The 13,740-nt window shown below is 41.4% G+C and overlaps 1 long non-coding RNA gene across 1 annotated transcript; it reads left to right on the forward strand.

Moving 5' to 3' along the window:
* The first annotated feature begins 530 nt into the window (after window positions 1–530).
* LOC110499953 (uncharacterized) lies at window positions 531–3,169 on the forward strand. The gene is made up of 2 exons (XR_005038552.2): window positions 531–631; window positions 760–3,169. It is a non-coding gene; the product is annotated as an uncharacterized LOC110499953 (long non-coding RNA).
* Window positions 3,170–13,740: the final 10,571 nt, after the last annotated feature.

Below are 13,740 nucleotides of genomic sequence, written 5' to 3' on the forward strand. Positions count from 1 at the left end.
AGCACTTTATAGGAGTTTAATTATTCATGTACAACATGTTAATAGATGGCAAGCCCTTTGCATTTTGGGGTAGTTCCAGAGTCCACTTCTAATGGTTAGAGTGAGTCATTATTCATCTGTTGTGTAAATAGCCCATTTGTCATGTAGTGCTATTGGAGCAAAAAAATTTGAGCAATCTGTCTCTCCAATAGCACCAGTTTGAGGCAGATCAATCGATCTTTTTACAATAAATATGTCACTGCTCATTGTGTGCCATGTAATACTGAACCATTTGGAACAAAATTGAGAAGGGGAAAAAAATAGGACACTTTGAAAAGAGAACCTATTTTTTGCACATCTATCAAATGAGGTCCATAGGGTCTTCGAGGAGGCTTCAATTGTGCTGCTAATGGCAGTACTACTAACTCTATTTTTACTGCTGCCATTAACAATAGTGATGTTTAGCAATGGTGATAGTAACTGTCACAGCATTACATTTATATTATTTTATATAATAATTATAATAATCTATCCCCCCGTTCTTCTTTCAGGGCCCCACAAAATCATTTGGAAGAAGTTGTTTCAGTGACCAACATGTCAGCAATTAGCACATTAACAGGTGGGTCGGCTGGTGCCACCATCTCACATACAGGTAAGTCATGTCTTCAGAAGACATCTATTATAGAGAGAGAGCGAGGTTATCGGTCTACATAATACTTTACATGTCCATAATTGTACCTGCAATTGTGTAACCCCCCATCCCCCCTCTTTCTAAAACAGGTCACAAGATGTGCTGGGCTCACCCGCCATGAATCCCAAGAATCCCATCATGCCCTAGGAGTTTAAAAGCTCCAATCCAGCTCGAACTCAACCTGACATGACTCCAGTTCCCATCACCAACTTGACTCCAGTCTCTTGTTGTTCAGTCCTGCTGTTTCCACCCAGCAGTCTAGTTGTGACAGTGGCTTTCAACGAGAATCCAGTTGGCCTTCCCTCTCTTGTACCCCTCATTAACGTTGGCCCCCATGTCAGAGCCCTGGGCTGCAGAGGGGAAGGCTCTCATGGTGTCTCTGCTGTACGGAGAGCCAGGTCTGATCCCAGCCATGAGGAGCCCACAGGCGGAGAGCCCTGTTTAAAATTCCGCTCTGCAACGTGTCGGCTTTCCAATCCACCGGGATTGCATTATTAAACTTACACAAGCTCATTTCCATACAAAGCAGGATATCAGCGGCAGAGTCATGCATATTTATCGCCGTGTGCCTGGCTTACGCACGAATACACTCGCACAATAACCCGCACGCAGGCATAACTTAGTCGTGGTACATAAGTGAGGGAGGAAACCGAGGTGCATTCCTAATGGTTTGAGCATGAGAGGTCCTGAGTGAGGATGGTCAGTGAAATCTACATGTCAATCACCTGACAAACCGACACATAAACAGGCAGTTTCTCACATGCAAACAGGGGAGATGAGATGAGTTACACTTTGAGATCTGACGAGAAGTGTATTAGTGATGATCTACACGCAGAGTCATGCACACACGGTCCAGCCAAGCCTCCACCTGTCCATGTTGACTGTTGCCTGCTAGTAGCTAGTTCCCTTAATGTCCCTGTCTCTGTGTCTCCCCCTGTCCCTACTTCCCTGCTGCCCCACTGTTCTTCTCCTCCTCCACTAGTTTCCGAGCACTGGTTTCTCCTCTCCTCCTCGCCCTCTTTTCTTCCTTGCCCTCCTTCAGGTGATGTCCGTTCTCCTCCTCCTCCTGTGAGATTGCTGCTGTGTCTTATGGCTTTTTATTCCTACGTGAGGGTAGATGTGTTCATGTAGGGATAGAAGCCACTAAACACACGGTGAGAGGTCAACGTGCAGGCCAGTAGAGCCAAAGCTTCCTTTTCCACACAGAGAAAATAGCCTGCGGTGATGTTACAGTGGAATTTACTGTCTAACTCTAGGCCTACATGCACCCGTTAAGTTACTTCTAAACGGGCCTCCCGGGTGGCGCAGTGGTCTAAGGCTGTGCCACCAGAGATTCTGGGTTCGAGCCCAGGCTCTGTCGCAGCTGGAAGCGACCGGGAGGTCCATGGGGCGACGCACAATTGGCCCAGCATTGTCCGGGTTAGGGAGGGTTTGGCCGGCAGGGATATCCTTGTCTCATCGTGCACTTGTGACTCCTGTGGCGGGCCGGGCTCAGTGCATGCTGACCAGGTCGCCAGGTGTACGGTGTTTCCTCCGACACATTGGTGCGGCTGGCTTCCGGGTTGGATGTGCATTGTGTCAAGAAGCAGTGCGGCTTGGTTGGGTTGTGTTTCGGAGGACGCATGGCTCTTGACCTTTGCCTCTCCTGAGTCCGTAAGGGAGTTGCAGCGATGACACAAGACTGTAACTACTACCAATTGGATACCACGAAATTGGGGAGAAAAAAATTACTTCTAAACAGAAATGTCAAACACATAGGCCTAAACAGAATGGCAACTCTCAAAGACCCACCAACAAAGGCCCAGTACTAAAGGCTGTAACAAAGCCAAAGAAAGTCCTAAGATATAGTCCAAAACCACTCTGTAATTCACTGGTTATCAAACAACCTTGTTCAAGAAATCCTTAAGAAAAGGGAAGCCATGGTCTACTAACAAATGGATGGAATACTTCAAGCTAAGGTAGGTCCACTACATCCATCTAAACTGAGGTGAGTTTCGTCCAGGTTCCCAACCCCAAATAGGATGAACATTGGAATACTGAGATGAATCATTGTAAAGTGTGAAATGTTATTCTATGTGCTTCATAAAACCTACTTCTAGCTGCCATCATAGCTGAAGTGTAATAATTCAACACCCTCACTAATGTACATGAATGTTCACACTATAAATCTACATCACAACACATGATAGGAGCATCAATTATTGACAGTGTTTTCTATAGACCTCCAAGCTTTCAGGGAGAATGTGTTGGAATAGATTACTGCCAATGGATTCACTGCCTGAGGCTGCGTGTGGCTGTCTGTTTTCCTGAGTTGAGTTGATGCATTAATATGAAGTCTTTGTATTTATATACATGCATCTCTGTCTTTTAAGAATCTATCTCCTAGCAGATTTTCCTGTAATAAATAATGCTCTTTTGTGTTTTGTGTTGTTGCCGTTCTTCATTTGTTTTCATATTTTCAATGGTGCGAATTGATTAATAAATTATGCATTCAGCCAACCTTCTGTACCAATCTGTTTCTTTTGCTCATCTGCACTGTTATTTAAATGATACACACACACACACACACACACCAAAGCATTCTTTTCGCAACACCTAGGCAAACTTGTGTTCTCAAATTAAATACTGAAAGGCTGTCGCAGGGGTTGAAGAAGTCTAAACTCCTACTCATTTCGTATATAAATAGCAATTAAAAAACACACCCAATCATGACCTTTGACCCTAACACCTGTAAGAGCACTGTGTTGAATCCTTTCATAAATGGTCAATGTTGATACATTTGTGCCAATGTGTTGTCATAAAAAAAAAATCAAGGCAATATTGATGGGTTAATAGTTGACACTGGCTTGGCAAACAATATTTCGGACATGATTGTCAGGGAAAGCCTGAGAGAGTTTGAGTGATTGCAGGGACTGGCGAACCGTGACAGCAGAGTGGAGCGGAGCAGTCTGGAGTGAGTGATTGAGTTAAAGTGGAAACTTGATAGAAGACCAGCATGTTTTTCTTCTTCACTGTGGTTGGGAGCAACCCGCCCACACACACACCAGCCATTTGTCTGGGGGATCCAGTTTGTGGTTTCATGATGAAACTAGAGGAAATCCGACTGCTGCCGGCACACCACACATTCTCTTTTCTATTTCTTCTCTCCTTTCTTCAATAATTCCTCCTCGTAGCCTTTTCCCCCCGAGCGCTGCTTCCACTTCTTACCGCAATTAGCGGAACGCAAAGAAGCCCACTTGTTTGTCAGCACGGAAATAAAATGGTAATTGGATAATCCATGGAATTTCGGCAGTGTGTTCGGGGAGTTTGTAATTAAACCTGAACTTCTGACAAATATTGAATCAGATGAGCCCAGTGAGTGAAACGCATGCTAAACAACTGCAGGGTGAGCCAAATGTAGCCTAAACTATGCCAGTCTAAAAAGGATTAAGATGTATTTACACAGGCAGACAAATTCCGATCTATTTTTCACTAATTGGTCTTTGGACCAATCAGATCAGCTCTGAAAAAGATCTGCGGTGATTGGTCAAAAGACCAATTAGTGGTAAAAAAATATCAGAATTGAGGTGCCTGAGTAAATGCAGCCAGAGTCATGTGTATATTTGTTTCCCCATTAATTCAGAAAGTGATACTCAATGGTCATGTCCGAAATCTGTCTTGCCTACATTTTACTACACCAGCATACTGTATAGGCTGTTAATCGTAGTACACACTATTTTGAATGTACTGCTTAGTAAAAATGATGCAGTAAGCAAAACATGTCAGCATACTAGGACTCACATATACTGAGAATGCGTCATCTAATGCATAATTGCATTTCCCGCCAATTGTTCATTTTTGGTACAGCCTGTCCTGCCAGCAAATGATCAGTTGTTGTCAAACACACATGGGTCTGAAAAGACGATTCTCTTCCTCAATAGCACGCAGCCAATTCTACTAGATGAAAGGCCTAAATTAGTTTGACATCTGGCGTTAAACAATGACTGACAGGGGGATGCTGTTTGGAAGCCACCACACAGCCATTTTGGTACTCCATTGTAAAAAAAAATATATGAAGCTACAGAAATGCATTTATTAATGTCTACAGTCGTTTTTCACAAGTATATTCTAATACAGACACCTTAATGCATACTTTACAATGATATTATGTGAATAAGACATGAACATGAATAATATATAAAAACATATTCCTTAAAGTAGTTTTTAGAGAGTGCTAATGTTACTGTCCCAACTACAACAAGGAAATACTTAAATACATGTACTTATGTCCTTGAAACGTTTTTGTGAAATATTATAGTATTCCATTAATTCCCATGACTGCGCCTTCTGAGGAGTACCAATATTTGTATTTTTATTTATTTATTTCACCTTTATTTAACCAGGTAAGCTAGTTGAGAACAAGTTCTCATTTACAACGGCGACCTGGCCAAGATAAAGCAAAGCAGTGCGACACAAACAACAACACAGAGTTACACATGGAATAAACAAGCGTACAGTCAATAACGCAATAGAAAAAAAGAAAGTCTATATACAGTGTGTGCAAATGACGTGAGGAGGTAAGGCAATGAATAGGCCATAGTAGCGAGGTAATTACATTTTATTGGCCAATACATGGCATCAGCAATCCAGGGTTTATACACAGTATTTGTTTTAAAGAGTACTCAAATGTTGAAATTGGCTACTACAGTATTTTTAACCCAAGTTTACTGTAGGTATGGGTATTCGGACAAGGCCAGTATCTGCGTCCTCAATACCAGTAGTTTAATTAGTCATCTTTGACCTATAGTGAACCTTGCTGCTGAGTCTTATTGGCTAAATATGTCTTAGCAAGACATATCTCACAATAACGCTTCCTTATCCCAGGTCCTCGAACGAGTGTGTCAGCATTCTGGCGGTGATCACAGTGGTTATGACTTTTTAATGGTTTGTTAATGGTCTTTGCTGTGTTGCATCCCAGCTGCCCAAACAACATTCATTGCTTCAATTGCTGCTGCTGTGTCCAGTATCAAGCTAAACCTGTAATTACTGAGAATGTTAGAGTTTTGCTCAGTCAACAACTGGATAATGTTGGCTGGAAAATAATTCCAGTCCCGATAGGAATGGCTATATTCTCTCCCCACAACCATCCAGTGTAAGGTTCTGCTTTTCTTTTCTTGGTCAACCTTGTGTTCTTTTTCTTTGTGTTCTGGAACGTAGCCCTGTTTCTTTGTGTTCTGGAACGTAGCCCTGTTTCTTTGTGTTCTGGAACGTAGCCCTGTTTCTTTGTGTTCTGGAACGTAGCCGTCTTTCATTTTTGTTATTTTATTTCACCTGCGTTCGTTTCTCACCTGGTCTCATCAGCTCCCTATTTAGTTCAGTTCTTTCTGTTTGTATGGTTGTGAGGTATTGTTTGTTTTTGACTGCGACCACAATGCCTGCCTTCTGTGAAGGCTTAATAAACATCTGCCACACTCTGCCTGTGAATCTACACCTTTTTCCCATGAGTATTCATTACATCCAGACAGGGTTGCATACTATATCTGCTGCATTTCTATAGGTTTATACAAAAAGGTTTTCCTGCAAAGAAAATTGCATTCACAACTGAACAGGTGCTTGAAGATAAATGAAACCTGATTGAATGTCCAGTTGAAGACAATTCGTCCCTTCTTGCCATACACATACAACCACCTACCTACAGCATGGACTAATGTCAACATAGATCCCCAACACTGTATATTAGGGTAGTGCATAAGCAAAGCAGCTCAGTGATCACACCTGAACCCAATACTGGGTAATGACTAAAATAGACACAGCACCCCCTGCTGTTGGCTGATTCTGCAACACCCACTCACTTTACATGCCACTGTACACTCTTACACTCGCCATGTATAACCTAAAATGGTTCTTTGGCTGTCCCCACAGGAGAACCCTTTGAATTACCCTTTTTGGTTCCAGGTAGAACCTTTTTTGGTTTCATGAAAAACCCTTTCCACACAGGGTTCTGCATGGAACCCAAAGGGGTTTTACATCAAACAAAAAAGGGTTCTACTATGTGGACAGTCGGAGAACCATTTTAGGTTCTAGATAGAGTGTAAGAGTGTACAGTGGCATGTAAAGTGAGTGGGTGTTCTACACTCAAAAATTCTAAGAGTGTAGAATAAACCTTTCTGAATCCATACATGATAAACGCAATCAGTTTGTGTTACCTAGAGTGTCAGCCATTCCAAAATGCCGCAGGGCAAACTTAACCATTGTGGAATTAAAGGAGCCACAATGAGTCCCAAATGATTTCACAGCTGTTAGCCTACATATGAGCTTATTCTTGTCCTATTTGGACTATTTATGATATACTCTCTGGTTTCTGCAATCGATCTGAAACAAAGTGCATAAATACTAAATGTACTCTCAAACTTTTCGTAACGCTCATGGCAGCGTATGAATGGGTTTGACTTTCCTCTCACAGTGGGCTATTGATTGTGTCTGTGCCCCAGCTGAAGTCTTCCCAATTAAAAGATGCAATTGCTACGCTTGACAAGTGTTCCTCCCTACAGGTGTCATCTGATTTAGCATGGTAGAACAATGATCAACAGTGCTCACAACTGGGGTCTACTTCCATCCCCTCCTTGTACACATTTGATTAAATTAATTAGTGTAATTTGCTCTCAAGCATTCAGCGTAACACAGAACCCCTACTTTTCTCCATCAAGATCCTGAAAAGTCAGAAGTGATGCTATGTTGCAATTGGGTGGTTTGTAAATACAGAGAACCACTATCATACATAAAGAGTGGGATTAGTTAAATGGGAGTGTCTCACTGATTGGTATCATTATGGGAATGCCTGCAGGAGCACTGACTGGGTGTGCAGCCAACGACATAGAGGAAGTTATTTGTAAAACTTTTCTACCAAATGTACTGTCTGTTCATGGAAAAGCAATTTAAAAAATGACAGACGTGGTGCTTCCTCAGAATACTAACAATAAGTTCTCAAACATTCATTCTATATTATCATTATTATTATAAATCTTTTTTGACAACGAGCCAGATGCTTTCTTAACGCAAGAATGCAGTCATATGCCATGTTCACGTGGTCGGAACTATAAAAGTCAGATATTTTTGACTTACTAAATGGTTGAACGCGGCAGGTGTAGAACTAAAACCAGTTAGCAAGTCGGACATTTCTGAGTTTCCTATAGTTCCGACTAGCACGTGAACACAGAAATAGTCATAATTTCCATTGCCTGGTTTCAAAGACATTATCTTTTAATTATATTGGTAATCAATAAGTATATTTCCTCCCTCATTCTCTTACTCCAAGCCTATAAAAAGTGCCTAACAAAAGTAGAGTGGAGGGCCTCATCAAACAAAAGACACTAAAAAGAAGCCTGTGTTATGTTCAGATAGCAACAGGCTTTCAGAGCAACCAGCAACACAGTACACACACACCAGTGCAAACACACACACACACCAGCCAGGTCACCTGTCATACAAGTCAGTATTCAACGTCCATCCATGTCTGAGGATGTCGGGAGATGATGTGGAAACCGGCCACCAGGGGCAGCAGTGAGCGCTGTTATCTTCAAGTAGGTTTTGGTTTCGCTAGGGCGTTGTGGACGGGGATGGTGGATTGGCATAAGCATCTGCCTCTGATTCCAAAGATTGCACGTTTGAAGCATCTGCCTCTGATACCAAAAGGTTGCAAGTTCAAAACCAGCAATAGAAAGTTGTTTTTTAGATTTTTTAAAAAGCTTTTCCCGAACTTTAACCCTTACCTTGACCGTTTGGGGTTAATGCCTAACATTAAGATTTCGGAGTTAATGCCTAAACGTAACCTTAAACACTTTGAAATGTGACATTTGGAACAACTTCGAAATTAGATTTTTGAGAAACATTGACGAACGTCTAATTCTGACGTGAGACTGTGAGAACTAGTTGACACACACACACACACACACACACACACACACACACACACACACACACACACACACACACACACACACACACTGTTGCCGTCTCCATGATGCCAAGGATTAATTAGCACAGCACTATCGGCCCATCTCTTGCCAGAGAAAGCTTCATCCCTTGATGAAGTTGGCTGTGCCACCTGTCTCAAATATGCTTCTTCACCACGTTCCTCCGCTTTTCATTCATTCCCCCATTCCTTACTCATTAATTTAGCAGCCACCCTTCATCCAGGTGGGTTCACCATCGCTTAGCGACAGGGTTAAAAGTAAGATGTTAATCAACCTTGTTCATATGCTTTCATTCTTCCTGAGGACACTTGGTCACGTTAATGAGGGAAATGTCAAACGTTACCGTGTGCAATTACAGCAGTATGGCACATTTGACTGTAATGGACAAATGTTCCATTGACTGATAATGATAAAGTCCTTTATTACAGTTTGACTTTTGGGCTCTCATTCTAAATGTCCTGACAAACATCTCAAGTGTGTCTTTGGAGGAAACTGTATTGTCATTAGCTTATAGTTTAGTTGATTCTTTTTGCACAACTGTGAAGTGTCCATACAATCAGTGGTGATTTTAGCAAGTATATCTTGGTGGGGCAAACTCCCACCAATTGTTTTTAGATGCATGCCAATAAAGCCACTACACAATATAACACTAAACAATACATTAATTGCACTTTAGCAGTGATAAACGGTGGCCACAAACTGTTAGGGCCTACATAAAGTTGTCCCAACAGCAGAGTTCCAACAGCAGTCCCTTACCGTTGCTAGACCTGGCTATCAACAGAGCCTTGTCTGGCAGTGAAACAGTTCATTCAGCCTAATTTATTGCCTTTTAAACAACAGGTAGCGAGTTCAAACAGGTGCAGTTAATACAGGTAATGAGTGGAGAACATGAGAGCTTCTTAAAGAACAACAAACAGGTCTGTGAGACCCGGAATTCTTACTGGTTGGTAGGTGATCAAATACTTATGTCATGCAATAAAATGCTAATTAATAACTTAAAAATCATACAATGTGATCTTCTGGATTTTTGTTTTAGATTCTGTCTCTCACAGTTGAAGTGTACCTATGATAAAAAAAAATACAGACCTCTACATGTTTTGTAAGTGGGAAAACCTGCAAAATAGGCACTGTATCAAATACTTGTTCTCCCCACTGTATCTCCCTTGCACATTACATAATTTATTGCAGCAGCATACAATACATTTTTGGACTCACCTTGCTGTGCTCACTTGAACAGGAATGTGGCGCGGCGGTCCTTTGTGGGTAAGTTTTGTCATCAAACTTTGTTATCAAAGTCTGGCATTTTCTGGATTTATGGTGCTTTCAAGACAACTAGGAACTTTGAAAAAAACAAAGTCGAATCATCATGACGTCAGTGATCTTCAGGTTGGAGCTCTAGAAAGAGATCTGAGTTCCCGACTTGCAATTCCAAGTTGGATGGCCGTTCAAAACTTATTTTCCCAGTCTGAGCTTGTTTTTTTCAGTTCCCAGTTGTCTTGAACGTACTGAAGTTTGAGATGTCCCAGTTCTGAGTTTCTAGTTGTTTTGAGTGCGGCTGAAGTCATGCTGGATTAAAAGCATGGCCAATGTTGAAGGTTTATCTTTTTAAGCTTGGAAAAGAGACCCTTAAACCCAGACTTGGACCACACACACTCCACTGAATAGCAGGCTAGTGATTGCTTTGCAATGCTTGCAGTTAGCCACTGATTCCTTCCAAACCACTCATTGTTGAATTAGCGATTTCAAACTTCTTGTGTTATGTTTATGTCCAATGGCTGATAAGCACAGATACGTTTTATCTATAATTTCTCTTCATTATTTCTCTTCATATGACAAGGATTAAAAATGATTTGCCAGTAGATTGTCGACTTGATTCCTGATGATGACTGCTAGCTTGCTAGCTATGATTTTGAAAGTATGATGTTGACATGTCAATCAAATCACAGCTACTGTAGATATAATGTGATTTGACATCATTTTAGCTGTGGCCAATGACCTTTAGCTTTCTTGGATGGGCACTTCTAATGTAACTCTATGGCAGCACCCAAAGGGCTTGAATTTTTGAGCTCTACCGTATATTTTTCAGTGACTTAGTATCCCCATAAGTGACTGAGCCAACACTGAGCCAATCACGGCACAACTAGAGAACATTACCAACACCTACACTCCGCTGGCTGCCCCACCACTACAAAAATCACTGAGCTAGGCTGAAACACCTGCATTTTGAAGCTGCCTTATTCAAGAAAGCAAAAAAGAGACCAAGTGTGTATGCAGCTTTATTAACTCAATTAATGTTTTTTAATTTATTTTTTACATTGTTTGCAAACTGATATGTGACACGTAAAAGTGCAAAAGTAACATGCAAAACAGGTGCCCCAACTGCACTGAATGACGGGTCGTCACTGCATACAAAAATAATTACAATTCAAATTGGCTTAGTAACAGAAGGCAGAGCTTCAGCCTGATCTGATCTGGCTGCAGAGTGTATTATCCTGCATTGATCAGTCTGGAGCTGCTGCTTATCTAACCTCAGAGAGAGGGAGCGGAGCGGCAAGGGGGGAGGCTCCCTATCAGTGCCTGAGTCGTTGAACCTGGTTAAATATAGAAGTGGACGAGATGGGCATCGATTTTTTTTTTAGTTGACGGCCCAGACTGACAGCGCTGAATGCAGCAGGCTTCACAGAGCCGTCGAGGGAATTTGCCAGACGAAGGTGATGAGATGAGATGGAAAGATCACGGCTACAAAGCTGCACAGCTACGCGCTCCAAGCTCCCTCCACCCCAGCACAGCGACTCCCCCAAAGTAATTACTGCGCAGACCCCCACTCTCCAACTCTGGGAATGCAATAGGATTTTGGCTGGCTGAGCACCAGCCTGCCTCATCGCACTCCTTTTGCCAAAAAAAACAACCTGTGTGTGTGTGCGTGTGCACACACACACACACATACACACACACACACACACACACACACGCACACACTCTAACACAGTCTCAGTCATCCTTATGTCTCTTTCCCCCCTCCAGCTATACACCCCCTCCCGTTTACAGACAAATGCTTGTGTAGTAACACTGTAATTATGATCTCTATTCATCTTGTGTGATTAAAAAAATGCTCAACTCAATTGCTATACAATTACTAAACTATAGTGCAACAATATGTTAATATGCCTAAATTCATTGTTGTTACTAGTGTCACCAAAAAGGAGTTATTCTGATATCAGGATATCATTTTCTGTCTCCTACTGTATGTAAAAACTGTATGTAAAACTGTATGTTTTAGCCCTGCTTTCTTTCAGCAGGAAGTTACAAAGGTTTCTGAATCTGCCTGTAGCACAAGGAATGATCCCCTTGCATCCTAACATACTTCCTCCCCCTACAACAGTCATGGTCAGCCACAGAAGATCTCACTCTTTGATTGGCTTGAAATGTCCTCAATGTTCAGGAGGGCACTAGGGCAGAGCGGCTGTTTGCAATCTACAGTGGCAGACAAGGGAATCAATGACCTATTTTCATCCCAGTGACCTGGGCGAGATAAACCGCAGCTTATCATTTTACCTGAGATTGATTGAGGCCAAGTGCAAAGGCCCAACTCTGCTGGCTTCCTGACATGTAGAAAGACAGAAAGTGTTTTAATCTAGACAGCCCTGTCAGTAATTCAATAGCCCTTTGTGTAATCGGGAGAATGGTCTCTGTTTAAGTCTATGGTGACTCATTTGAAGTCATAAGGTCCTAATCAACCAAACTTGGGATTCTGGGTTCTAAAATATTACTGCTAGGCCTGTAGTTTGGGTCTTTCATTACAACATGCTGTCATGCTGTGGTTCAGGCAACATATTGGTACTGCTCCTGGACTATGAACAAATGTGTCGAAAAATAACTAATGACGCATTGTCCTGTTAAATAAATAATCAAATTAATTAACAACTAGATTGGTATATATTGAATAGTGGCCTTGCTTTGTCTTGTAATTTCTGACTCATTTCACTACTGGTATGTTGAATCAAATCAATCCAATTTTATTTGTCACATGTGCCGAATACAACAGGTGTTACAAGCCCTTAACCAACAATGCTGTTTTAAGAAAATAGAGTTAAGAAAATATTTAGTAAAAAATACAATCCGAAAAGGTAACAATAAAATAACAATAATAATGTCACTCATTTAATTTGTTATAGTTTAATTTAGACTTTGATATTATCTCTTTTGAAAATTCCCTCAATGTCCCCAACGTAAAGTGGTGTGGCTGAAAATCCTCTACCAGTTTCACAATTGTGAAATGTATTTTATCAGAATCCTGTACATTTAATTCAACAATTTTTTAGGTGGGATTTTCTACCTTTTTCTATCAAATGTCACACTTCTAACTATGGAACACTACATGACCATTTCATAAAATGAGGACAAAATAGAACAGGTTTTTAAACAAATTTAATGAGCCTTTGGAGGCCTTGAGACATTTTGCCTAATGAGGCATTCAGGTTCGTCTCTCGCTCTTCCTGCCCTTGTGATCTGTCTACCCCTGGTTAAATTGTTTGAGTATTGAGACCAATCTCTTTCTTTTGTCTCATCGCTTCAATTATAACCCCAATCAATTGAGATGGGAACATGAGTCAGACACACAGGTTGACGGTAGGTCTGCAAACTGACAACACTACTCGAATACGGATCTATGAAACACATAGACCAATCTAACATAACTCATGAATCAGAAATAGCTGGCAAAACCAAGACATTCATAGTAATTCACTGAATACACAATATGTGACTACAAATCCTTTCATGGACGAGCCAACGTGTCAACAGTGTTAGATGCTCTGTTCCATCTTTTAACAAGTTATCTCTTTCAAAAGTGACTGTTCAAAGTGATTATCCTATTAACCTGTGTGGGTTCTGTAACGTGTAACAATGTTATTACTAGTAGCAATGTTCTTGTAAGTAAGCATTTCACTGTAAGGTGTGTGACAAATACAGTATAGATGTTGTATTCGGCGCATGTGACAAATACAATTTGATTTGATTTTAGCTGTATGAATGTATGGGCTTCTGAGTGGCGCAGCTGTCTAAGGCACTGCATCTCAGTGCTAGAGGCGTCACTACAGACCTTGGTTTGATTCCAGG

The sequence above is a fragment of the Oncorhynchus mykiss genome, chromosome 21 (genome assembly GCF_057628025.1).
Source record: "Oncorhynchus mykiss isolate SJ-2025 chromosome 21, ASM5762802v1, whole genome shotgun sequence".
Lineage (NCBI taxonomy): Eukaryota > Metazoa > Chordata > Actinopteri > Salmoniformes > Salmonidae > Oncorhynchus > Oncorhynchus mykiss.